This window comes from Gorilla gorilla, chromosome 14, assembly GCF_029281585.2.
Source record: "Gorilla gorilla gorilla isolate KB3781 chromosome 14, NHGRI_mGorGor1-v2.1_pri, whole genome shotgun sequence".
Lineage (NCBI taxonomy): Eukaryota > Metazoa > Chordata > Mammalia > Primates > Hominidae > Gorilla > Gorilla gorilla.
The window spans coordinates 83,532,153-83,559,064 of record NC_073238.2 but is presented as its reverse complement, the minus strand read 5'-3'; the positions used below and the strand labels follow the sequence as shown (position 1 = coordinate 83,559,064).

General features: G+C 33.9%; 1 long non-coding RNA gene across 1 annotated transcript in view; it reads left to right on the top strand.

The window, feature by feature from the left end:
- The window catches only part of LOC129526122 (uncharacterized), a 104,728-nt gene that overhangs the window by 11,688 nt on the left and 66,128 nt on the right, over positions 1 to 26,912 (top strand). The window contains exon 2 of the long non-coding RNA XR_008670729.2: positions 16,551 to 16,643. This is a non-coding gene — a long non-coding RNA (uncharacterized lncRNA). The remainder of the gene's footprint in view (positions 1 to 16,550; positions 16,644 to 26,912) is intronic.

Here is a 26,912-nt window from a genome sequence, read left to right as displayed (position 1 = left end):
TGAAACCTGTTTTGTGTTTTTTGTTGTTGTTTTTGGTTTTCCTAATGAAGCAGATTGTCAATCCAAACCTATAACCATTGTTGTTTGAAAGCATGAGCATTGCAGGGTAGTATCAGAAGTGGGGTTGACTGTTAGTCTCCAAAATCTATTAGTTAAAGAAATTTTAAGTTAAAAATATATATGTATAGAAAAGAGTTAAAAATTTTTGATGATGGCATGGTGATCCTCCTGTCCTTGGTTTGAAGAACTGAAAGCAGCAGATATTCAGTGGTGAATCTTATCAGTGGAATATAAATGAAATACCTTTATCTCAAAAAATTGATAAAATAGATTGCAAAAAGGGGGTGTAAAAAGTTGGTAATGGCTATGAAATACCATTTTCTGAGTGTTGCCAACCCTTAGCAATAATACGTCCATTGATATGAGAAGGCAAAGTAAACAAAATTGAGCAAAGAGAAATTTGAGGCATATTTGAAACTATGACGGGAAAAATAATGCCTCCCCCAAAAGTTGCCGCACCCTAATTGCCTAAATCTATGTATATGTTAATTTAAAAAGCAAAAGTAACTTTTGAAGACATAATTACAATAAGGATATCGAGTTGGAGAAATTTTCCTTAGTTATCTAAGAGGACACAATGTAATCACAGGGTCCATATAAAAGAGAGTCAGGAAGGTCAGAGTCAGGAAATTCAGAGTCAAAGAGGGTCCATATAAAAAAGAGATAGGAATATGACAACAGAATAGATCTTTGGAGTAAAGCAGCCAAGAACCAAGGAACACAGGCACTTTTCAGAAACTGGAAAAGAAAAGGAAATGTTTTCTTCCTTAGAGTCTCGGGAAGGAATACAGGTTTGCTAACACCTTGATATTAGCCCCATAACACCATTGGACTTCCGACTTCCAGAACTGTAGTATGATAACACTATATTGTTTTAAGTCACTATATCTGGGATAATTTGTTACAACAGCAACAAAATGTTTAGGTACCAGCAACATAAGTTTCGAATATGCAATGATGAGTAATGAGGTAAGACAAATGATATACCTCTCATCTAAACAATGGTAGATGCTATGATACAGATAGTACTCATTCTCTGTATGGACTTTATTCAACCCTCCTTTTAAGAGGGAAAGAGACTATTTTGGAATCTGGGCCAATTCGCTACCGTGCAAATGTGCTCTTCATTGGTATTAGCAATGTTAGAGTCATTCAAAAGAAGGAGAATGGCTGACAGAAAATAATGATAATAAGAAAGAACTAAATTAAACTGAGTAGTACCATAATATTTAATAAATAATGGGATAATTTAAATGGATAAAATTAATATGGTTGCCATAAAAGAAAAAGAAAAAGCGAAAAAAAACCCTAGTGGTGCATTGTTGCTATCTGGGTGGAGGAAAACCAATCCCTGGGTCAGGTAACACACCAGCTTAAACAGCCTGTTAAATATGTTCCCTTTATTCTATCTTGAAAAAATTTAAATCCAATAATGCAAAAATGGATGGAAAACAATATCAAAAACCAAAGCTATATAAAAGATGAGATTAAACTGAATCTTTTAATGTGGTAGTGGTAAAGGATGAATGATTTGAGGCTTAGTGTTACCTCACCAAACCTCTATCTAAGACTCTAAGACTGCATGCTATGGTTAAAGTTAAATAGTCTGCGGTAGAAAACAATATATTTTGAGAGGAATAGAGTTTAATGCAAACTATACTGAAGACAAGAAGACACAATTAGATGACTTAAACTGAAACATGGAGGCCACATTCATACTATGGCAGCAGTCACCAGGGTTATAGCATAACTATAGATTAACCTGTACCATGGTATGGTAACATTACCTGCAATAGCATGCCTAATTGGGAAGAAGGAGAGTATAAATTGGAATAACTACCATTGATGGCCTATAGTTGAATATTGGGCAATTCTGAAATTTGTTATATTATTATAAATAATAGGAAACTTTCAAATAGGAAAATTTTAGAACAGCTGAAACTAGAAATACAGTATTTAATAAAAGAATGGTACAAGTAGGCATACTTACACTCAAAATACCTCCAATTACAAGAATCCTGTGAGATTCCAAGGAAAGTTAGCACAGTCGAGTGACTATGGTTAAAAATAATTTATTATATATGCCAAAATAGCTAGAAGATTTGGAATGTTCCCGACAGAAAGAAATGATGAACGTTTGAGGTGAAGGATTGATTATCCCAATTACTCTGATTTGATCATTACACATTTGTATGTAAATATAAAAATGTCACATGTACCCAATAAATATAAAAATTATTATGTATCAGTTAACAAATTGAAAAAAGTATATAGTTCCTGAAAAGCAAATGTTCACTTTATGGCTTAAATTAATTCCACCAATGGCCTCTCTGTTTCTAGGTATGAATACACTAAAGTATAAAGTTGATTGTTATGCTGTCATACAGGTAGCTAAGGTTTTCTTTCATTTTCTATCTTAATTTTGAAGAAGGCTGAACACTTTTTTGTTGTTGTTGTTGTTGTTGTTTTTGTAGAGGTGGAGTTTTCCCATGTTGCCCATGCTGGTCTGGAACTCCTGAGCACAGGTGATCCACCCGCTTCTGCCTCCCAAAGTGCTGGAATTACAGGCATGAGCAACTGCGCCTGACCCATTTCCTTGTTTCTCTTTTCTTTGTTTATCCCACCTCCCGTAGAAACAACTGAAGAATAGCAGAATACAACTATTCGTCCCCTAGGGCGCCTAAATTTCCCAGCGTTCCTTTAGAATCTGATGAGATGAGGTTTAGATCTGATGACCATCAAAAGTAATTGGATTCTTTACATTGATTATATTATAGAATTGTTTTCAGAAAAGATAGTCAAGAAATTTTAGGAAATGTAATATATAACTAATTGGTATAGCCTATATGCTGTACCAATAGGATATATAAGCAACGGTTCATTAAACCATATAAAACTTAGGACTCAGGCCAATTTTTTAAATCATTAGGGATATTCTCGGCATGGACCTCAAGAGATAGTAAATAAAAATATGAAATATATACTGGCTTTACTGAATTTTTCTGACTATAAAGTTCTATAATGTTATATGAGATTTTGTATTTTTATTGACACATTTTCTTCCAATGGGTATCTGATTAGTGACTGCAAATATCGTTCCCAGAAATAAATATGAATATTATGTGATTCAGAACAAAAAGAGGTTTCTGAGAGACTTGCAGACAATAGTAGTCCAAGGGGCGGCATTTGGGATATATGATGCTAAAGCTGGTTTATATCATCAGTGATAATATATCATATTAGATTAGTATGATTAAGAATAAACTTGTTATGCTGAAGTGCTAACCGGCTCCTTAAGCCTACTCTATGTTTCCCAACACATTTAATTTTGCTCTTGCTAAATATCCACCTCAGGTTGGCAGAGATTCAGACAGAGTATCCATCTTGACAAGTCCTTTCAGAAACAGTAGCAGGGAGAAAGTGTATATAGAGAATCATGCACTAAGCTTCGAAAGCTTATAAGCAAAAGTGCCATGGGTTTCTTCTACTCAGACTCCAATGTCCGGGCAAGTCATATGGCCACATGTAACATTACGGTGTGCAGGAAAGTGCAGTTTTATTGTGTGCCCACAAAGAGGAGATCCAAAATATTTGTAGTAATTCTAATTATTAAAATATGCAGGCTTATTAACTTGGATCTATTAATAACGGTAGCTAGGAATTAGAATGTGCTATATTGTATGTACCATATTTCATTTGAACATGTTGTAAAGTGTGGGCACAAAAATATATTATTTTTAAAGGTGCTATGCATCTCCCATATGTATATTTTGAAGTTATATTCTAATTGCTCACAACCGTTAGAAACCATTCCTCTTTTGTCTGAGTACAATTATATTTAGATTTAGTAGTTTAACACATAGAGTCTAAAATGTTTCTTTTAATTTATCGAATTAGATTATGATCATATTGAAGGAATAAAGATATTGAGTATGCTCTGATGCAAAATTGTTATGTGCCCACTTGAATTGCTATATTAACACATTCAATAATTAAGATGATAATGTTCAAAGGCATTTGCAATAGTAAAATATTCCCTTTTGGGAAGGTTCCTTATTCTCTCATTCTCCTGAATAGCTAAAAATATTTATTTCGCTGTTGTTTTCTACACATTTATTTTACAAATACAATGTACACATATGTGTTTATATGATTAGTTGTACATTATATTTTGTTGATGCAGAATGGGTGACTACATTTTGCTAAAAATATGACAGTTAATTTACAAGTCCCCTATAATAAACAGCGTAGGAATTAGAAGGAGAGGCACATAGGAAAACATACGTATAATTCTCTTGGGTTCATTGATTTTTCCCTAGTAGGTTGTGTTGATAAAAAGATTTAGCTTTCTTAAGTTTCCTTATCCTAGTCTCAGGTGTTAGACTTTTATTTTCTTTCTCATTTTCTATTTCCCTTAAGTTCTTATCTGTCTATATCCCCTTGCTTCTTTGCTTTGGATTCTGCCAACATAACTTTACAAATCTTTTTAGGACATATGGGAATTGGGGTTCTAGAAATATTTCTGAAGGTGAGTTTCTTACCTGTATTCTTCTAGTTAAGCTTTCAGAGTACTATGTGGAGTTGTCCTCATTTTAAGTCCCCATTATCATATCCTGGTATCTACTTATGGTTTAGCTTCCACCTCATTCTATTTAGGAAAAGTGTATTTTATCTGATTTTCTTTCATACTCATGAATCCTTCAGTAACAAACTGTTAATCTGTAATATTACTGTTCTGAAAAGTGGAGTACAGCTTCAGCATGATTCAAAGTATTATATTGCAAGAATTTTCTTCATTCCACTTTAAAATTTGTGAATGCAAAATAATTTATCCATGTTTGAGAAGTCAGAATTAATAAAATATTCAAAAGAAAATAAAAATAAATGTAATTTTAACCTCTATAAAATACAAACAATATAAAAATGTAACAAAATATTACATAACAATTTATAAAGGTCATTTAAGTCCTTACTTTACATACACATGTATGTATGTGTAAATGTATATGTATGTATAGACATACATATGTGTGTGTATATATGTATGTCTATACATACATGTACATTTACACATACATACATATACATTTGTACCAGTTCTTCTCTGTATGTCTGGTGGAATGTTATCTTGGGCTTCTGGGGACAAAATAATTTTTATCATTGATTCAATATCACTACTTGTTAGACGACCATCTGTTTAGAATTTCTATTTCTTTTTGTTTCTTTATTCATTTCTTCCAGGATGCGTAGTTTGTGAGTATAGAGATGTTCATAGATGTCTCTGATGGTCTTCTGTATTTTTTGTAGTATTGATTTTAATGTCTCTTTTTTCACTTCTGGTGATGCTTACTTTAATCTTTATTCTTCATTTTTGGTTAATCTAGCATGCAGGCTATCAATTTTGTTTATCTTTTCAAACAACCAAATTTTAATTTTGTTAATATTTTGTATTGATTTTTGTCCCCTCAACTTCATTTAGTTCTGCTCTTATCTTTGTTGTTTCTCTTCTTCTTCTCTTTGGGTTTGGCTTGTTTTTCCTTTTCTAGTTACTTCAGATGTGACATTGGGTTGTGAATTTATGATTTGTCTTTCCTTTGATGTCAGCAGTTAAAGCTATAAATTTTCCTCTTAGCACTGCATTTGTTGCATCCCAGAGATTTTGTCATGTTACATCTCTATTTACATTTGGTTTATTATTTTTAATTTTTAGCTTAATTTTGTTACTAACTCAAAGATCATTCAAGAGCAAATTGTTTAATTTCCATGCATTTGTATAGTTTTGAGAATTTCTTTGTGAATTGATTTATAGTTTTATTCCTCTGTGACCTGAGAAGATACTTGACATAATTTTTATTTTAAAAAATTTGAGACTGTTTCACGGCGTAACATATGGTCGATCAAATATGACATAATATCTATCAATAAGATAGACCATATGTTTGTGGCCCAACATATGATCTATTGTCAGCACATGGAACAAGTCTAAAGAATGTTTCAGCCAGTAATCCCAGCAGATTGTGAAGCAGATGTGAGCAGATCACTTGAGGTCAAGAGTTTGAGACCAGCCTGGCCAATATGGTGAAACCCCATCTATACTAAAAATACAAAAATTAGCCAGGCGTGGTGGCACACCTCCAGTTTACTCAGGAGGCTGAGGCAGGAGAATCCCTTGAACCTGGTAGGCAGAGGTTGCAGTGAGCTAAGATCACACTACAGCATACCAGCCTGGTATGCTAGACTCCATCTCAAAAAAAAAAAAAAAAAATTCCACCTGCTCATGAGAAGAATGTATTTTCTGCTGTTGCTGAGTAGAACGTTACGCAAATATCTATTATGTTCATTTGGTCTAAGTCCAATTAAAATCCAATTGTTTTGTTAATTTTATAGCTCAATAATCTGACTAGTGCTATGACTGGTCAGCTAGTACAGCTAGACTATATAGTATAGTCTAGTATATAGACTAGTATATAGTATATAGTATAGTCTAGCCTGGTATAGCTAGACTCCATCTCAAAAAAAAAAAAATTCCACCTGCTGATGAGAAGAATGTATTTTCTGCTGTTGCTGAATAGAACATTATGCAAATATCTATTATGTTCATTTGGTCTAAGTCCAATTAAAATCCAATTGTTTTGTTAATTTTATAGCTCAATAATCTGACTAGTGCTATGAGTAAGGGATTAAAGACTCCTACTATTATTGTGTTGCTGTAAATTTCTTTTTTTTGGTCTAGTAGTATTTTGTTTTTATGAATCTGGATGTTTTAGTATTGGTTCAATATATCTTTAGGATTGTTATGCATTCTTACTAAATTGATCCCATTATCATTATATAGTGACCTTCTTTGTTTTTTTTAATACTGCTGTTGATTTAAAGTACGTTTATCTGATGTAAGCATAGTTACTCCTGTTGGCAGTCGGTTTCTGTTTGCATAGAATATTTTCCCTTTTACCTTGAATGTATAATTCAGTGTGGTGTCTTTAAGCTGCATATGGTTTGATTTTGTACTTTTTCTCCATTCTGCCAATTTATATATATTTTTTATTTATTATACTTTAAGTTCTGGGATACATGTGCAGAACGTGCAGGTTTGTTACATAGGTATACACGTGCCATGGAGGTTTGCTGCACCCATCAACCTGTCATCTACATTAGGTATTTCTCCTAATGCTATCCCTCCTCTAGCCCCCCACCCCCTGACGGGCCGCAGTGTGTGATGTTCCCCTCCCCATGTCCATGTATTCTCATTGTTCAACTCCCATTTATGAGTGAGAACATGTGGTGTTTGGTTTTCTGTTCCCGTCTTGGTTTGCTGAGAATGATGGTTTCCAGATTCATTCATGTCCCTGCAAAGGACATGAACTCATCCTTTTTTGTGGCTTCATAGTATTCAATGGTGTATATGTGCCACATTTTCTTTATACAGATTATCATTGATGGGCATTTAGTTGGTTCCATGTCTTTGCTATTGTGAACAGTGCCACAATAAACATATGTGTGCATGTGGATAAATGATCTCTTTTTACTTTTGAATTTGAATTTACTTTCATTTGGATGGGATTTTTAAATTTCCTTTTTGGAACATGGCTACAATGTATGCTGTCTAGGGTTGTTCGCCTTTGGTTCTAAGTGCTTTCAGTGGCAAAGACTCTCTGTATATGTGTTCCTTGGTTATTGATAGCCTTACTATGATGGTTTTCTCAAGTTGGTTGTAGTAGCTAGCTATGTACTGGGCTTGTGAACAGGCTCACAAATTCCTGCTGCGCTGGGATGGAGGAGGTGTCAGAAAGCTTGTTTTCTAGTGCTATGTACTCATGTCAGCAGATTTTGTATTGGGTCATGAAGTTCAACCTTCAGGCTAGTAGGTCCCCTCTGCTACAGACATTCTGCTACTTTGTGTAGAGAGGGGAAGGGCCAAACCTTTCATGCAAGCCTTAGCCCAGTTGGGATGCTGTTGCCCCTAAGAGCCCTAGAATGATCCTCCTCTGGCATGCTTGTGCCAATCCCCTGTTGGAGCAGCCACAGGTGTTTCTGCAGCAGTGGGTGGAGGTGGGAGGAGAAATGCCTATCCCCAAGGCTGTTCTCAAATACTGAGGTCAGTTGGCCACAGGGAGAGAATTTCACTTCTCCCTTGCAGAGCCAACTAAAGCACCCATATCTCCATTGGAAGTGTCACAGTCATTCTCAGCCCTTAAGCAGGGAGCTCTCAGGCACAGTAAATTATATGCTCTGATTTCTTTTGTCCCAAAAGCTGCTCCCTTGATGTGCTGCTCTCCACCTTCCCTTAGAAGCAACACTGCCTAAGGGCTAGAACACTGGGAACCTTGCAATCCTCTGTATTCGGGGAGCCTTGTGTGGTTGTTGCAAGCTGAGCGGGTGGTGGAGATGGTCTATGGGGGCTTTGGTGATGTGGAGACACAAGGGCAGAGATTCTCTAATTAGGACACAGTCCCCTGATGGCTGTACTTCCCAGTATAATGTCCCCCAGCACGGCTTAGGTCCAGAGTGATATATGTTGGTAGTTTGGTGTAATGCCCTCAAGAAGAACCCAAGTTGCTGCCCACACCAGTGGTGATTGGTTTATGAGAGCAGAGGAGCTCTCTGTCAGTTCAGATACTGGCAGTCTGCCTCAGGGATGAGGAGATAAAAACATTCCCACTCAACCTTTCAACAAATTACCAAGTCTCTCATGGTTCCTATGTGACTTCTGCCAGCTTCACGCTTCCCTCTTTCTCTGTACCCTTGTTTATTCCCATTATCTCTTTACTAGGCTCCACCCTTCCCTTGGCATTCTATTTGAGATATAATTATTCACCTGTAACTTTGGTTCTACTTTTTGAGAAAAACTAATATCCAACATCTCTAGTAAGTCATCTTGACAAAATATAATTTTTGTTATAAGTAATTTTGCATAAATTCATAAAAGGCACCAGCCAAATATCAAGCACTAAAATTAACTGCTACCTCGAAATTATGTTTACTTTTGTGTGCTTTTAGATAAATATTCAATATCTTAAAACTGACAATTTCTAATACACATAGAATCTATGTAATGCAGATTAAAATGTTTGAATAAAACTTGAAATGGTAAAAAATGTTAAAGCTTAAAACATATTTTTCTTCAAAAATTTTCAAGGGGCTTTATGATAGCTGACAAGAAGCATTTTGTACTCAACTCCTCCACTAGAAGCACCAAAATTATGAATAGATTATCACAGCTCAAATCGATGAAACAAGAGAACATGGAAATTCAATGGAAAAGTGACAGACAATAATTAAAGCAAAGGAGAAGGAAGCAAGGCAGCTTGCAAGGCCAGCAGTGGCTGAGAGCTGAGAGATACTCCCCAGTATGGAGAAAGAGTAAGCGAAATACCCTCGGAGGTTTACGTTTGCATCATGTACTCTGGCAATCCTAGCCATAGGAAAGACCCTTAACCCTTGAGGACCCTGAAACTAACATAAAGAGCTAGAAGGAAATTGTGTGAAGGCACTGCACCAATGAGGAAGGTAGCACTGAGTCCCACACATTCTCTGAGACCACAGCAGCTACAGCAAAGCACCATTTTAGAGCCCCGTCCTCAACAGACTGCTCACTGTGCTAGAGTCCAACATCACTGGGGCTGAGGCACAAGAGACGTGACAGCTGCTGCCACCAGGCCTTAGGTGCAAGCAACCATGGTTGACCACACCTGAGACTGAGCAGCAAGCAAGGCTCCCCAATAACTGCACTTCACCTGTAAAGACATATAAAGTCTGAAAATAAAGGAATGACAAAAGATATTTCACGTAAATGCAAGCTAGCAGGACTAGCTCTAGTTAGAGTAGATAAAACAGACTCCAAGTTAAAAGCAGTTAAAAAAAAAAAAAAGAAAAAGAGGACAATGAAGGGCATCATATAATGATAAAAGGAAAAATCTGGCAAAAGGATATAACAATTCTAAATATGTATGCACCCAACACTGGAGCACCCAGATTAATAAAGCATATATTCCTAGATCTAAAGAGAGAGACAGACTGCAATACAATAATAGTGGAGGACGTTAACAATGCACTAGCAGCATTAAACAGATCATCTAGACGGAAAAACAAAAAAGAAACATTGAATGTAAACTGGATCTTGGACCAAAGGGACCTAACAGACATTTACAGAACATTTTATCCAATAACTGCAAAATATACTACACATTCTTCTCATCACTACATGGAACATTCTCCAGGATAGGCCATATGTTATTCTTCAAAGCAGTTTCAACACATTTTAAAAAATTATATTAAGTATCTTCTAAGAACACAATGGAATATAACTAGATATCAACACGACGAGGAACTTTTGAAACTGTACAAATACATGGATGTGAAATAACACGCTCCTGAACAGCCATTGGGTCAATGAATAAATTAATATAAAAATAAAAAAATTATCACAAATGAAAATGGAAACACAACATACCAAAACCTATGGGATTCAACAAAAGCAGTACTAAGAGGGGAATTTGTAGCAATAAACATGTATATCAAAAGAGTAGAAAATTTTCAAATAGTATAACAATGCACCTCAAGGAATTAGAGTAGCATGAACCAGACAAAGCCGAAATTAGCAAAAGGAAATAAATAATAAAGATCAAAGCAGAACTAAATGAAATAGACATTAAAAAACACACAAGTTCAATGAAAAGTTGATTCTTTGAAAGGATAAAAAAGAAATGATTAAATGTTAGCTAGACTAACCAGGAAAAGACCCAAATAAACACAATCAGAAATGAAAAAAGCAACATTGCAACTAGTACTACAGAAATACAAAATATCATCAGAGATTATGAACAACTACGTATTAAAATAGGGGAAAACATAGAGAAAATGGGTATATTTCTGTAAACATACAACCTATCAAGATTATATGAGAAAGAATTAGAAAATATGAACAGATCAATAATGAGTAGTGATATTAAATCACTGATAAAAAATCTTTCAACAAATAAAAGCTCATGGCTGAATGGATTCACTATGGAATTCTACCAAACATAGAAAAAGGAAATAGTACCAATCCTTCTCAAAGTATTTCAAAAAACTGAAGAGGAGAGAATTCTTTCTAACTCATTGTAAGAGGCCAGCATTCCCCTGATACCAAACTAACCAGAGGCCTAACAACAACAAAAATACTTACAGGTCAATATCCCTCATGAAGATAGATGCAAAAATTTTCAACAACATAATAGCAAATAAAATTCAGCAGGACATCAAAAAGATAATACATCATGATCTATTGGGATTTTTCTTAAGGATTCAAGGATGGTTTAACATATGCAAATCTATTAAAGGGATATATCACATCATGAAAATGAAGACAGAAACATATACTCACAATAGATGTAGAAAAAGCATTTGATAAAATTCAATATCTCTTCATGATAAAAACTCAACAAACTAGACATATGAGAAACATACCTCAGAATAATAAAGGCTACATATGAGAAATCCACAGCTAATGTCATTCTGAATGGGAAAGGTTGAGAGTCTTTCCTCTAAGCACTAGAATAAAACAAGAATGTTCACTTTTATCACTCTTTTTCAACTTAGTATTAGAAAGTCCTAGCCAGTCCAATCATGCAAAACAAAAAATAAAAGATATCCAAATTGGAAAAGACAATGTTAAACAGTTCCTATCTGCAGATGAAATAATGTATATTTACAAAAACCTAAAGACTACACCAAAATAACTCTTAGTGCTTAAAACTAAATTCAGTACAGTTGCAGAAGACAAAATTAACATATACAAGTTAGTAACATTTCTATACAATAATTAAATAGTTGAAAAATAAATCAAGTTGGTAATCCTATTTCCAGTAGCTACAATAAAAACAAAATACCTAGGAATAAATTTAACTAAAGAGGTAAAAGATATCTTCAAGGAAAACTATAAGACATTGATGAAAAAATTGAACAAACAAATGAAAAGACATCTTATAGTCATGGATAAGAAGAATTAATATCATTGAAATGACCATACTACCCCAAATAAAATACACATTCAATGCCCTCCCTATCAAAATACCATTGTCATTTTTCACAGAAATAGAAAAGCAATCCTAAAATTTTTATGGAACCAAGATGTAGTCGGAATAGCCAAAGCAATCCTAAGCAAAAAGAACGAAGTTCAAAACCTCACACAAACTGACTTCAGATTATAAGGCTATAATAATCAAAACAGCATGGCATTGGTGTAGAAATAGACACAATGGAACAGAATAAAGCACCCAGAAATAAATCCAAATATTTAAGATTTTTAACAAAGGAACCAAGAACATACATTAAGGAAATGATACCCTCTTCAATAAATTGTGTTGGGAAAATCAGCTATCCATATACGGAAGAATTACCTGGACTCTTATCTCTCACTATACACAAAAATTAACTTCAGATAAAATAAATAATTAAATGTAAGATGCAAAACTATAAAACTAATAAAAGAAAACATAGAATAAACACTTTAGGACATTGACTTAGGCAAAGATTTTATGGCTAATACCTCAAAAGCATAAACAAAAATATACAATTGGAACGATGTTAAACCAAAAGATTTCTTTACAGCAAAGAAAATAATCAACAGAGTGATGAGAAAACGTTTTTCATAGGAGAAAAAGTTGCAAACTACTCATCTGGCTGGCAACTAATATATAGAATATATAAGGAATTCACACAACTTAACAATAGAAAGAATAATCCAATTAAAACGTAAAATAAGAACACGCATAGTCATTTCTTTAAAAAAAAACATGCAAATGGCCCACAGGTATATACAAAAATGCTCAACATCACTTATCATTCGTAAAATGCGAATCAAAACCCCAATGAGATATCACCTTACCGTAGTTAGAATGGCTGTTATTAAAAAAAAACAAAAAAAAATAGCAGATGGTGGCAACGAAGTGGTGAAAAGGTAACTCTTATACACTCTTAGTGGGAATGTATGTTAATACAAGCACTGTGGGAAACAGTATGAAAATTTCTATGAAAAACAAATGAAAGAACTACCACACAATCTAGCAATCCCACTCCCAATTATCTATTCACAAAACAAGCTTTCTTATACAGGTATCTCAAAGAGGTACGTGTACTTGTCCTTCCCCTGACATGTGGGGATTACAGTTCAAGATGAGATTTGGATGGGGAAACAGAGCCAAGCCATATCAGTGAGTGAGTCAAATTTATAGCTATATAGAAGCAATAAAATAAGTCCTAGTGTTTAATAGAATAATAGAGTGACTGTCATTTGCAACAATATATATTTCAAAGTAGCTGGAATTGAAGACATGTTACAAACACATAGAAGAGATAAATACTCAATATGATGAATACCCTCAATAAGCTTTCTTGATCATTACATATCCTTTGCTTTTAAAAGCATTCACATTACTCCATAAATATGCAAAATATTATCTATCAATAAAAGAAAAATAATATTTTCAAGTATGACTACTTCAATTATTTCCTCCTGAAATAGTCATAAAATACATAGGTCATGGAGCACAATTTAGTGGGATAATAATAAGTAGCTTGAGTATCATAAAAATTATGTTTTAAATGTTCAGTTCCCCACTTCCTTACTAGCTGTATGATCTTAAAAAGGCAAAATAACTTCTCTGATTCTCAGGTTTTGGTGTGTTAACACAATGTCAATATGCTCTGAATGGTCCATGAGGCTTAAAAAAGCTGAAAGCAGATAGAAAATATTTCTACACTCTCCGCTGTATAGTGAAGCATTATTAATACACACAGGTATGTGTGTGCACATGCACACACAGTTATGTGTGTGCACATGCACACACAGACACACACACAATTTAGTATCACTTTCCTTGAGTTGTCTTCTCAAATGGATTATTCCTATTTACTCCCCACGGGGAAAAGAGATAGGTTGAAAAACAACAGGGACAATCAATATATAACTATATTTTTATGATCAATATTTTATAATTTTTCTATATTCTTGCCTAAAGTTATTTTGCTATGTTCACTAACAAACTTTATTAGAAAAATACATATCAGAACTAAAGCATTCTTTGAGATGTTGTGTTCAAAAATAAGTTGTATATGGCCGTGTTTTTATTGTTTGTCAAAATTTAATATGTTCTTGTAGTATCAAGTAAAACAATAAAATACAGCATTTTATCATGCAGTCAAATTATACTAGAAATGAGAGTGCAATGATCTTTTACCAAGCCAAATATAAAGATGATAAAAGTGTATATGGTTTCTGTTGATTCTAAATGTCTAATTATCTCAGAAAGTTATGATGGAAAAGTTCTACCTCAGACTTATTTTAGTGTATATTATAGGATTATTGGATGAATTTCTTCACTTTTATAGAGAATGAGATGCATAGTAAACTTTGAAACAGTTGCTAAGATGTCTATCTTTAAAACAAAATAGAGATTATCTCTTTCAAAATAAAAGAATGCACATGAAAAGTACTTATAAAATGTTTATAAAAATATATTACTTCCACAGAGCAGTTCTCAAATCATGGGTGTGCACTAGGTTTTTATGCCTTTTTAAATCACCTTTAGCTCACTGCCACTTTTCCGTCCACCCCCTTCTTAATTACTGCATCTGCCTCTCTCTCACCAGCAATTATTTCTAGTATGTGATTGCAATATTATTTTTTCTTTAGTTTTTCTGAACTTTGGCATTTTATTACTGTGTTAAATCTCAAGTTATTGTTTTGGTGTAATAGTCTTAGTATATTGTTTAATTGGACATTTTTTCTTGTTTCTTTTTTCTTTTTGATGTTATTTGATTAAGTGAGATGATGACAAGAATAGGTAAAACAGCTGGAGTTGCAGTAGATTTAAGTACATGGAGAAGAATGAGACTGATTCCTAGGAGAAACACCAATAGGTAGAAGACAGAGAGTGATTCTCCACACACCTAAATTAAGTTAGTTACACTTTGTATTTTGTAATAATGTAATTATAGGGATAATTCAGAAACATATTAATACAACATCTTTATGTGACATTAACACAAACTCACCCAACCTGTAAAATATGTATCAGTCTACTTGTAAATCAGATAACACATCCCTGGATAGCATAGCTTTCAGAGTCATTCAAAAAGTGCCTATTGATTTTTTCCCCTTATTTATGTAAAAATTGCTGTGAATGTGTTTCAATTTAAAGGCCACTCTCTTTGTTTTTTGACATATTGAAAACATTTTCCTACTTATAGTATTTGAACATTTTGACAATAAATTCTTACTTGACATATTATAATTTCCATAATGCATTTTAAGCTAGCCACAGAGATACTAAGATACAGTTACATAATAATGAATCTGGGTGGATAAGTCATAACTTTCACACGAATAAATGGTTAGGTCTCTAAAAATACCAAAATGCCTATTGATTCAAAATTTCAATGCTTCTTTATAGGAATAGTAGTATCTATCTCATAATATGGCTACTGTTTGAAAAAATAAAGTACAGGAGAAAAATTACTCTCTAAATTGAAAATACAATAAGTACCTTGATGATTTTATTTAATATTTAACATTTTAGTGAATTTTTCTGATCATTCCTTGAGTATAAGTAGTATTTTAAAATGCATTCTCTGTATCTTTATTGTAGATTCTCTTAAAAGAGTTTGATGTTTTCATGTGAAATTATCAGGACTTCCTGACCCTACTTATTCTCCAAATGAAATAATATTTATATTTTAATGTTCTAATGAATTTAAAGGAGATAAGTCCTGCATTTTAACCACAAATATTTGCTTGTTTTGAAAGATGCTTCATATTTCTAATATTCTCTTGTGCCAAATCTACCTTTTGAAAAAATGCTCGGAAATTGATTTTTGTATAAAACAGTATTATTTCTTATTCAAGGGTTCCTGAAAGCGTATATATTTGAACCACATACATACAGGGCACTGTTGAGGAAAAATACCACTAGAAGAGTTTTTATTTTCACTTTAATTCAAAAAAATTCTTTTCATTGTTTTTAGCATAATACATTGTATTTGACATTGTCTGAGTGCTCTCTGAATAGTTTATTTAATAACGAGCATTTTGCATATTTTATCTCATTTATTTGTCAAAACAATTCTTTGAGCTAGATATTATTAGTCTCATTTTTCAGGAAAGGAAATTGAAGTGTTAAGAGTTTTGAACAACTTTACCAAATAGATAGCTCGTTAATAATTAGAGTTGAAAGTTTATGATACCCAAGTGTGTTTTATGCACATATAATTTTTGTATATTAGTTGTGTCAGAGTCTAATCAAAATCAAAATCAATAGGTGATCAGGAAATTGGGAAATAGGAAAATAGAGAAAGGGGGGAAAATAAAATGGTGATCATTTGTGGAATCACTGAAGGTAGATTGGAATCCAAATTGTTTTCTTCCACTTTGAGGTTTTCAGCTTTGATTATGAGGGGATTATGAGTGAAAGTTGAAACTTTCATTGTGGGTCTGATAATTCATATAATTGCAGAGTCAAAGAAGCTGAAGGAGGAGATTCAGCAGGAGCTGGACTTCCAACAGATCTTCTGGGTCTAATAAGGGGGATAAAATGGGAATCCAGAGGGTAAGTGGCAATCGGCGTCAGCTAAAACATTTTTGCCCTGCCCCATATTGGAAGTGCAAGAGTTTGGCTATTTCATTTGCACCTACCAAATCTCACAGAAAATGTCCCTTGTAACTACGTGAAATTTAGACATACACAGGGCAAGGAATATCGGAAAAATACACACCCAACTTAGCTATGCTGACACACTGTAAACCTACTACAGTCCACGTATATACAAGTCTGTGGGCTTGTATATATCCCACGTATAGCAATGTTTAACTTCCAAATAAAGACATGGGTACAATCATACCTCTACCAAAGAAAATGCATCTTTTCCTTATAACCAGTAGTTCCTCCTTATCTGCGGGAGATACGTTCCAAGATCCTCAGTGCATGACTGAAACTGGATAGTACTGAACTCTGTATATGCTATGCATACATTACTTTTTTCTTCTTCACAATTTCATGGATAGAAGATTTATTCTTAGTGTAGATTTTAGCAACTTCAGCATACAATTTTTTTATTTCTTTGTTAAGTCAAGAACTTTCACCTTTTACTTAAATGAAGAACTTTATGTCTTCTCTTTGGCCTATTCAGACTGCCAGCATCTTGTGTTTTGGGGCCATTACTATGTAAAATAAGGGCAACTTGAACACTAGCATTGCAATACTGGGGTAGTTGATCTGATAACCGAGAGGACTACCAAGTGACTAACTGGGGAACCTATAGAGTGTGCAGGTGCTGGACAAAAAAAGCTGGGCACGGTGGCTCATGCCTGTAATCCCAGTACTTTGGGAGGCTGAGGCGAGAGGATCACCTGAGGTCAGGAGTTGAAGAGCAGCCTGGCAAACATGGCGAAACCCTGTCTCTACTAAAAAAAAAAAATACAAAAATTAGCTGGGCACAGTGGTAGGTGCCTGTAATCCCAGCTACTTGGGAGGCTGAGGCAGGAGAATCACTTGAACCCAGGAGGCCAAGGTTGCAGTGAGCCGAGATTGCACCATTGCACTCCAGCCTGGGCATCAACAGTGAAAGTCTACCTCAAACAAACAAACAAACAAACAAACAAAAAAACAAAGATGATTCTCGTCCTGGACAGGGTGGAGTGGGAAGACATAAGATTTTCCCACTCAGAACAGTGACAAGGTAAAACTTATAAACTGTTATTTCTGTAATTTTTCATTTAATATTTTCAGACCACAGTTGACTGCAGTTTACTGAAATTACGAAAAGCAAAACCAAGGATAATAAGGGGCTACTATAATAATAAAAAATAAAAAAATGTGTTCATTGAAAGATGCCTTAAATCTCTCTCCCAAGGTCTCTATATCCATGGGCTTTGTGTTTTTTTCTAGGTTAATTATGTGCTATCCCTCTTTGATGTACATTAACTTAAATACTGAAATTCAAGGTTATCTACTAATAATAGTATTCATGTTATGTGATAGGGTTATGGAAGAGGATAAAATTATTAATACATATGATAATATAACCATATAAAATTCAAAATAAGGGATATTCATAATTATTATAGTTCTGGTATCTTCAGGTGGTCATGTGGTTATAACCAGTAATTAAATCTGCCTTCCCTGACTACCCATTTATGTTTTCTTGCACTAAGCAAGCAACTCAGCTAAGTATGGTTCCTTGCATGTTGGGTGGTACACATTTTTATTCCAAAAGTTTAAGACTATCAATAGGTTTGCCTGTATTGTGTTGCTATTATTTTCGTTTGGCTTCATAACCAGGAATTGAAATACAATAAGACATCCAGGAGATCCCCTCCATTTCAGACATACTCCTACTTATTCTTATTACGTAGTAGGAATCCAATGTCACTTTGAAAATCAGAATAAATCACTCAAAAATGTGGAGCAATATCTTTTTTTTTCCTACTGATTCACTGGCATTGTGGCCATTTGAGCTCCTCATCTTCCAGTTTGGAACCCTGTGAAATATTTCACATGGGTTCTGAAGACACATGCAGCTGAACTTTATGCACAGTTTAAAAATCAAGAGCATGATAAAATGATAATTTTCAGAATATTTTGTAGGATAATTATTTTGAAAGTAGGTATAACTTTGTCCTTTTTTAGATGATAAGTCAATGCAGGTATACCTTTGGCTGCTTTTCCAGGAATTTGAGAAGTCAGATAAAATACATGTTCAATTCTGTTTCAAAGTAGAAGGGCAACTTCTTTCATTTCCCATAGTTGAAAATTATTTTTTAAACTTGGTTCTATTGATATACTAAGACTATGTTGTATAATGCATTCTTGCCACTAGCTACTCTTTTGACATTTCAGAATAAGAATACATTCAAATGCAAAAACATTTGAAAAATTAATTATATACCTAAGTTGAAAATTCCTGAAACACATTCATTTATTCAATCTAAAAATACTTAATTTCCCTTTTTAGAGCTACGATTTGTGTTAATGTAGTGTATAGAGTTGTGTCAAAAAGTGAACATAGCAAGCCTGAGATTGACCATCCTTAGAAAAAACTACAAGTTTGGTACTTGTTTGGTCTCTGGGAACTTGGCTGATAATCCATTCCCTACACTGATATAAAATGCTGATTAAACAAGTGTGTCTGACTGTCCCTAAACTGTTTGCATACGTGGTGTGTTTTGTGCTGAACATGCTTTTCTTCTTTCTTCGATGTGCTAGGCAGAGGGCACCTATGTGAGTGGGCTCAAATAAAAACCTTGGACCCTAAGATCGCGTTTAGCTAACCTACTAGCCAACACTTTGCAGACGTTGTCACATATTTTTTTCAGAGAATTAAGTACTCTGTGTGAAACAACTGGGAGAGGACATGTAAAACCCTGTGTTTGGTTTTCTCCAGACATTACTCTACCTACCTTTCCTTTTGCTAATTTTGCTTTGCATTTATTTACCGTAATAAACTGTATGAGCATAATGGCTTCTGAGCCCTGCGAGTCCTTATAACAAATTGTAATAATTTCTATAAAGAATAGCCTAGAATAATAAAGCAGAGAGTCTTGTGGGGTCAAATTTGATTTGGAGGTTAAGCTTTTTGAATACCTTCGCACATTAAATTTCTTAGTGTATGAAAAATTACAATTCTCTGGATTCCATTTTCTAAATGGTAGGAAAAAGCATGGCATTCTCCTGTTAATGCAGATATTGGAGAATAATAACATTTCTCATTGGTTCTATTTTTCCTGTTGAGCTAGGCCTACTTTTTCTACACTATATTGCTCACGTCCCTGCTTATTTCTGTAAAACCTCCTATATGAAATCTTTCATTTAATGAAAAAGGCATGATTTTTCAACCAGTTTTATGTGCCCAATGGTGTGATAGAAACTAAACATACAGAAATGCTACAAAGAATTCTTCGTCTTGCAAGAGCTATTCATAAGCAATAGTCAATTACAGTAGGACTTACTAAGTTTTGTCATAATATGAAGTATATAGTGTTTTAGAAGCACACAAGAAGTTTGATTAACCACATATTACATAGCTATGGGAGTTTTACCAGAGAAAGTTGGATCCTAAAAGACAACTAGGAGTGAGTCAAATGTAGAGAAGTTTATAACATGTGAAAAGAACAAAGCTCAGTGGTAGCCTATTGGAAGGTTTTAATCTATAACGAGAGAAAGAAGCAGAGAAATGATCATAAGTAATTTTTAGATTGACAAATAAAACTGGAACCTAAATCTCTAGTTAATTTACCTATGTATTAACTGGAGTTGGATACAGAATATTAAACAAAAACCAAAATCAAATACTTCACTCCCATATATCTTGTTATTTGGCGATCAAAAGACTAATGAGGCTGGGCGCGGTGGCTCATGCCTGCAATCCCAGCACTTTGGGAGGCCAAGGTGGGTGGATCACCTGAGGTCAGGAGTTCAAGACAAGCCTCTCCAACATGGTGAAACACCATCTATACTAAAAATACAAAAATTAGCTGGGAGTGATGGTGCGTTCCTGTTGTCTCAGCTACTTGGGAGGCTCAGGCAGCAGAATTACTTGAACCCAGGAGGTAAAGGTTACAGTGAGCCAATATTGTACCACTGCACTCCAGCCTGGATGACAGAGGGAGATGCTGTCAAAAAAAAAAAAAAAAAAAAAAGCTAAAAAAAGGCAAATTAACCCAGGTTAGCATGACCCAAAGTGTCAACTTCCAGCAGATGCCAGCTTAGATAATATTTGTTAGTACATTGTAAGTATAGAAATTTGAGAGTAGAGGGTGAGATACATTTACCACAATTTGAATTTACTACAATATCAAATAACATAGTCAGTGGATTTGAGTCATTGAAGAGGATATTGGTCACTTCAGGTGTTATCAAAGTCGTGGTATCACAGTAAGACCCCACAAATATGCATGGTATTTTGGTTTATTATTTAGGATATTTGGGTTTGTCACAGTTACATCAAAGATGATTGAAAATCTGAGAAAATAATATTACTCATATAAGTTACTTTCAAAATTATTTTGATTTTATTCAGCTTACTTTTATTTTTAAATTTAAATTTATCCTCAATTATGGAAATAGAATTAATATTTTTACTTTAATAAGATAAGCATCACTTGATGCACATAGATTTATGAAAATACACTTTTTCATAATGCTTCAGTAGTCATCAATGATAACAAAATTAATTTAGAAGAAAGGACCGCCTATGGAGTTCTTTCTAGTCTTACTCAGAAAAACAGTGTTGTACATCTTGAGTTTAATTTTTTAGCCATAATTGATGGTGAAGTGGTAAAATCATCATTCAGTATTTACAGATATGTATGGACTTATTAAACAAAAATCTTCAAAATGTTAAGCATCTTCTATTTAACAAGTCCAGGAAAAAATAAAATCCCTAAAAGTTTCATAAATAAAGAGTATTTGGACTAAGAATTGGACAAAAAGAAATGTACAATATTCCAAAAGTTAATATGAGTGTTTTGTGAACTCACAAAGTAGCATTCTAGGACACTAAAAAAAGGTAGACAGACAGAGATAGATGATAGATGGATAGATAGATAGATAGATAGATAGATAGATAGATAGACGACAGAGTCTGATAATAGATTCATAATACTTAGATATGTTGATAATATACAGTGGCTGAAGTATTATGGAAAGACTTCATCAAAACATGTATACATGTGTAACTAACCTGCACATTGTGTACATGTACCCTAAAACTTAAAGTATAATAATAAATAAATAAATAAATAAATAAAACAAATCTACTCCAAAAAAAAGTACTGTGTCTTTCTGCAACAAAGAACATAGCTCAAGCATCAACCTTCCTATTACCTCATTAGAACCATCACATCTTCAGAAACTTGCTATGATATGGAAAGCCAACTCATAGAAAAAAATCATCTGACAAAGTATTTTTATTTGCAGTTTGCTCAAATTTCTTAGTATGAACATGACAAGCCTCTCATATATGTGTAATTCGAAGGCTTGATTTTTTGATATGAATACAGCTGTATTCAAGTCATATTTAATATTTAAGATAAAGCAGAAAAAGAATGGGCTATATTTGATAATAAAATTAGATATCAAGAGAGTTAGGAAGCAAATCAGAAGTGTTAGTATTCCCAAATTCTGAGTGAATTTAGTATTTCAATCAAGAAGAAATGAATTGCCTATGGTGATACATGATGAACAAGGACTGTAATTACCACGAGGTAAGTCAGTTGGTAATAAGCATTTCATCATGTGTGCTCTTGGTGATAGAAATCAGATTACAATGTTTGCAGAATAAATAAGACATTCAAAACTGAAGATGAAAAAAGGAAGTGGTTACGTAGAATTCTGTCTCATGTCTGCCCAAGGTGGGATGCTGAGTGAGTAACCTGATAGAGCAAAACAATGACAGCTGTTTTGCTGTCATTGACAGCAAAACATAGACAGCTGTTTCTTAATGCTTATTTATATTTGATAAAGGAAGGCTGTTGAGAGGAAAATATTAAACATGGGTGTAGTTGATAATTATAAAGAAAATCTCTTGAGGGATTTTAATCATGAACTCAAGTGTAGGTTTTTTGTTTATTTTAGAAAGGAATGAAATGACTAAAATGAGAGAGAAGAAGGTTGAGTGAGAACAGATGCAAGTGAATGTAACAATGATAGCTTGATGCCAATTTCCAGGTTTTACGTAAATGTATGAGGGGTTTCATATACTCATTCCCTGTACTTTCAGTTGAAAGTCAGCTTTCTGTCAGAGTTATATAGGTCTATAATTTTTGTTTTCTATTTGAGTATAACTATCAAAGCAAGACTTAAAAAATATTCTGTATCTAATATACAGTAGAAGGTATAATACAAATAAATGCTCAGTAAGACTTCACCAAAAGAATCACTGCAGGTGATTGCTGGTCATGGTATATCATGTCCATGGAGACTGAGCTAAGAGTCAAGAGAACAAACAGTGACAAAACATACTAGCATGTATATTTGGCATCTGTTCACTGTCTAGAAGTAGATAAAGTGGTTGTAAAGGAGAGTGAACTCCACATATATTACATGCATATATGCAACACTTACTTTTTCCGTATTACAGCTCTTTCAACATATGAAGCATATTAGAGAAAGATTCAGTAGATAAGATATTTCCATGACACACGCTGATAAATAGAAATGACTCCAAGTAATAAAGTGGAATCTGAAAAGTAGCGGTAACTTGGAAACAATCAAGAAAATGAAAGGAATGTTGTGATCTCATTGAGATATGAATAAATATGTGGCTGAGGTAGAGTGGAAACTTGGCAGCATGTGCAACCTCAGGTCTGTTAGATTTTAAGCAGATTTGAAATTTAAGAGTTTGAAGTCTCATAATGTTAGGACTCAAGGATGCATTTATAAACAAGAAAAAAAAATAGCCTGTTGTACAGATAAGAGCCAGTCTTCCAGATAAGAGAGTTCTGGCCATTTTCAAAACTAAAAAAAACAGTGGAGCCCTATCAAAACAAAGGAGATAAAATAAGGAAATAACCAAACACTATATTTGCACATGCCCACTTAGGAAAATGAAAATAGGTTTGAGACCTATAAATGTATTTTTTCTTAATGAAAATCCCTGAGAGTTAGGTATTTATATAAATCTATCCTTTTTTAAATTTAAAATATTTATATTTAAAATGTGTTATTTTCTGATATTTAACTGGTGCAAATTTCACACTTAAGAGTTCCAGAAGTGCCAGGAAAAGAAAATATGACACCTGGACACATTACTTTACCAGAGGAGATTAATGATAAACTGCACACATAGAGATGCTCATCATGGGAGACGAATCCAACATAGGATGTAGTAAAATGTTATTAATATAAAAATAATTGAATAAACTTGATTGATTGTCCCTCTGCATAATAATGCACCTAGTCTTACAAATAAACTTCAATTAACTATGTAATTACATAATTACACACTGCATTTTCACATCCAGAAAACAAGTGTTTACATTCATAGATTCTCTTTAATTTTTACATGGTATTATTGATGGAAAGGCACTGGATTTTGATGGATGAATAAGACAAATTCTTTTCTTTGAGAAGATACAAACCAATTATAAAAAGATGAATACAATCAATAAACTGCTATGTGGAGATTTTAAGTCTTCAAAATCTGTGAATGTGTTTTCAAATTGTTATAAATATGTGGTGGTTGGTAAATAGATTTTAGTCCACATTTTTAGAATAACTATTATTGTATTAGTCAAAACCTGGCTACAAATTATTTTGGCTATTGCAGAAATTAAATAAAACTTGAAAGCTCATTATTTGTCCCAAGTGAAGAAGTTATGTTATTATTCGTATATGTGTAGTGAATTTTGAGTGCAACTTCAACATAAGGCATAGGAAAGATTTATAATAAAGACAAATTGGAACAATACTTAGAACATCCAAATAAAACTGATAACATGCACAATCCATAAAGTTTATGAACATTTTATAACATGTGTAATGGAAGTTTAAAAATATGCAAACAGAAAAGATAGAAGAATAAAACTAGTAATCATTAAAAATCATAAACTGAATAGCAAAAAATAAAAATTTATCCTATAGACATTAAATGGCAAAAATTGCTGCAATGGAAAAATTGCTCATTGGAATTGCTCTCCTGGAATGCAAAGGCTAAAGAAAAAAAATAAAACATAAAAGGATAGCCTTTGGATATATTTAGAGAGTAGAGAAATATAATTCAGCCTATTAATAATTGAAATTTCTGAAGAAAATGCATTACAATTTTGAAGTTTGTGATAATAAAAATATAATGAGAAAATTGTCACATTTTAGACACTGTGATTGTCAATTTTTTTAAAATAACCTATAAGTATTGATGTCATATTTTAATCAAACTTATCATGTTTTTTCACATGGTAGAAGTATTCTGAATATTATCCAGAAAAAGAAATTAATGCAAATGTCAAGTATCTTGAAATAGCATTGAAATGATAGGAAATTTATAATGATAGTAAAATATAACAGTTCCTCACACATGAAAATAATTTATGGGACATTATTTGAATGTTAAAATGAATTACTTGTTTAAAGATAAAATAATTTGAAATTAATATTAGAGAATAGATAGTATTTAACCATACATTATAACCAGTTCTATAATAAGATATGACACCTTAAAGCGTACCAAAGACAGGAAACTACCTCAATAAAGGAAAAATTATTTTGTGAAAGTCAGGAAACATTTTTAGGAAATGTAAATGTATTAACTCTTCATTATGCATTAAAGCAAACTAAATTCCTAACAATCCCTATTTATCTAAAGATATATTTAAATTTAGTCCTCCTTAGTCTTCCTTTTCAAGTCCTGGCTAAGTGATTTAAATTGATACATGAACTTGTGTGTGTGTGTGTGTGTGCGTGTGTGCGCGTTAGAATCAGTTTGTGTTTGAGCATATGAGTGAGGTGGGATTGTACAATCTCATTCAGAGGCTTGGGGACAGTCCATACATCTTTGAGGTTCTAGGACTCCAAGGAGGCTTTGCAGTTATTCGGGCTGGTTTTTGGCTACAATGAAGCATTGCTTATGGAGCTGAAAGGACATAAACCACAGGTCTTGTTATGGGGAAGTACAGGAATCCTCTGTCCTTGGTCTTCTTGCGCTGAAAAATTCAGGCAAGAGACCAATTAGTAATGTAAGCAAACGGTTTATTAAAGACATAAGAGTATACTCCAAGAGAGGAGGGGGTTGACCTGGCTAGAAAATAGCTCTTGGCTGGTTTGGCTGGAAAACAGCAGTAGTAGGAGCAAGGGTTAAGCAGTAGCACAGACAGTACACTCAGAAAGACAAGGCAGAGCAGGCTGCTAAAAAGAGAATGTAATGAGCCAGCAGCAACTCAGAGCATTCTACCTTGCAGCTTTTTATGTTGGACTCTTTAAGTTCTGGCCTCTGTCTCAAGTCTCCACCTTTGTCTAGTTTCCCCATTCTGCCTTAAGTCTCTGTCTTTTCCATGCCTAGTTCCCACCCCAGGTTTGCGGGATTCTCTCCTACTGTCAGGTGACATGCATGAGCAAACACAGTGTCGAATATAAATTCTACCAAATGACAGGTTTGCTCATTACCACCACCAGGAAGGTTGTATTGCAGTTGAATCTGTACTTATTGTGCCTGCATATCTCTTAGGAGTTTCTCCTTGGCACTCCTTTCCTTTTTGACAGCCTGTAGCTAGCTAGGTTAACTGCAGAATGAGCAATTACTGGTCATCTTAAAGGGCATTTCTTTCTGCACAGGTGTTTCCCCTCCTCCCTGATTATATATAGCCTGCATATTTTGGGTGGTCTCTGGGGTGTGAAATATTTCATACTTCATTTTTTCAGAGGCTTCTCCTCTTGCTCATGTCAAGCTATCTCCCTGTTCTAACATTCTAACAAAAGACTGGCCTATCTCAGGGTCAGATCCTGAAGTGAGGACCTTGAGAGACTGCATTAGTCCATTTTCACACTGCTGTGAAGAACTACCTGAGACTGAGTAATTTATGAAGAAAAGAGGTTTAATTGCCTCGCAGTTCTGCAGGCTGTACAGAAAGAATGGCTGAAAGGCCCCAGGAAAGATACAATCATGGTGAAAGGCAAAAGGGAGGTAAGCACATCTCACCAAGTTGGAGCAGGAGAGAGAGAAAAAGCAAAGGGGAAGTGCTACACACTTTTACACAACAAGATCTCATGAGAACTCACTTATTATCATGAGAATAGCAAGGGGAAAATCCCCCCCATGAGTCAATCACTGCCCACCAGGTTCCTCCCCCACCATTGTGACTTACAATTCTACATGAGATTTGAGTA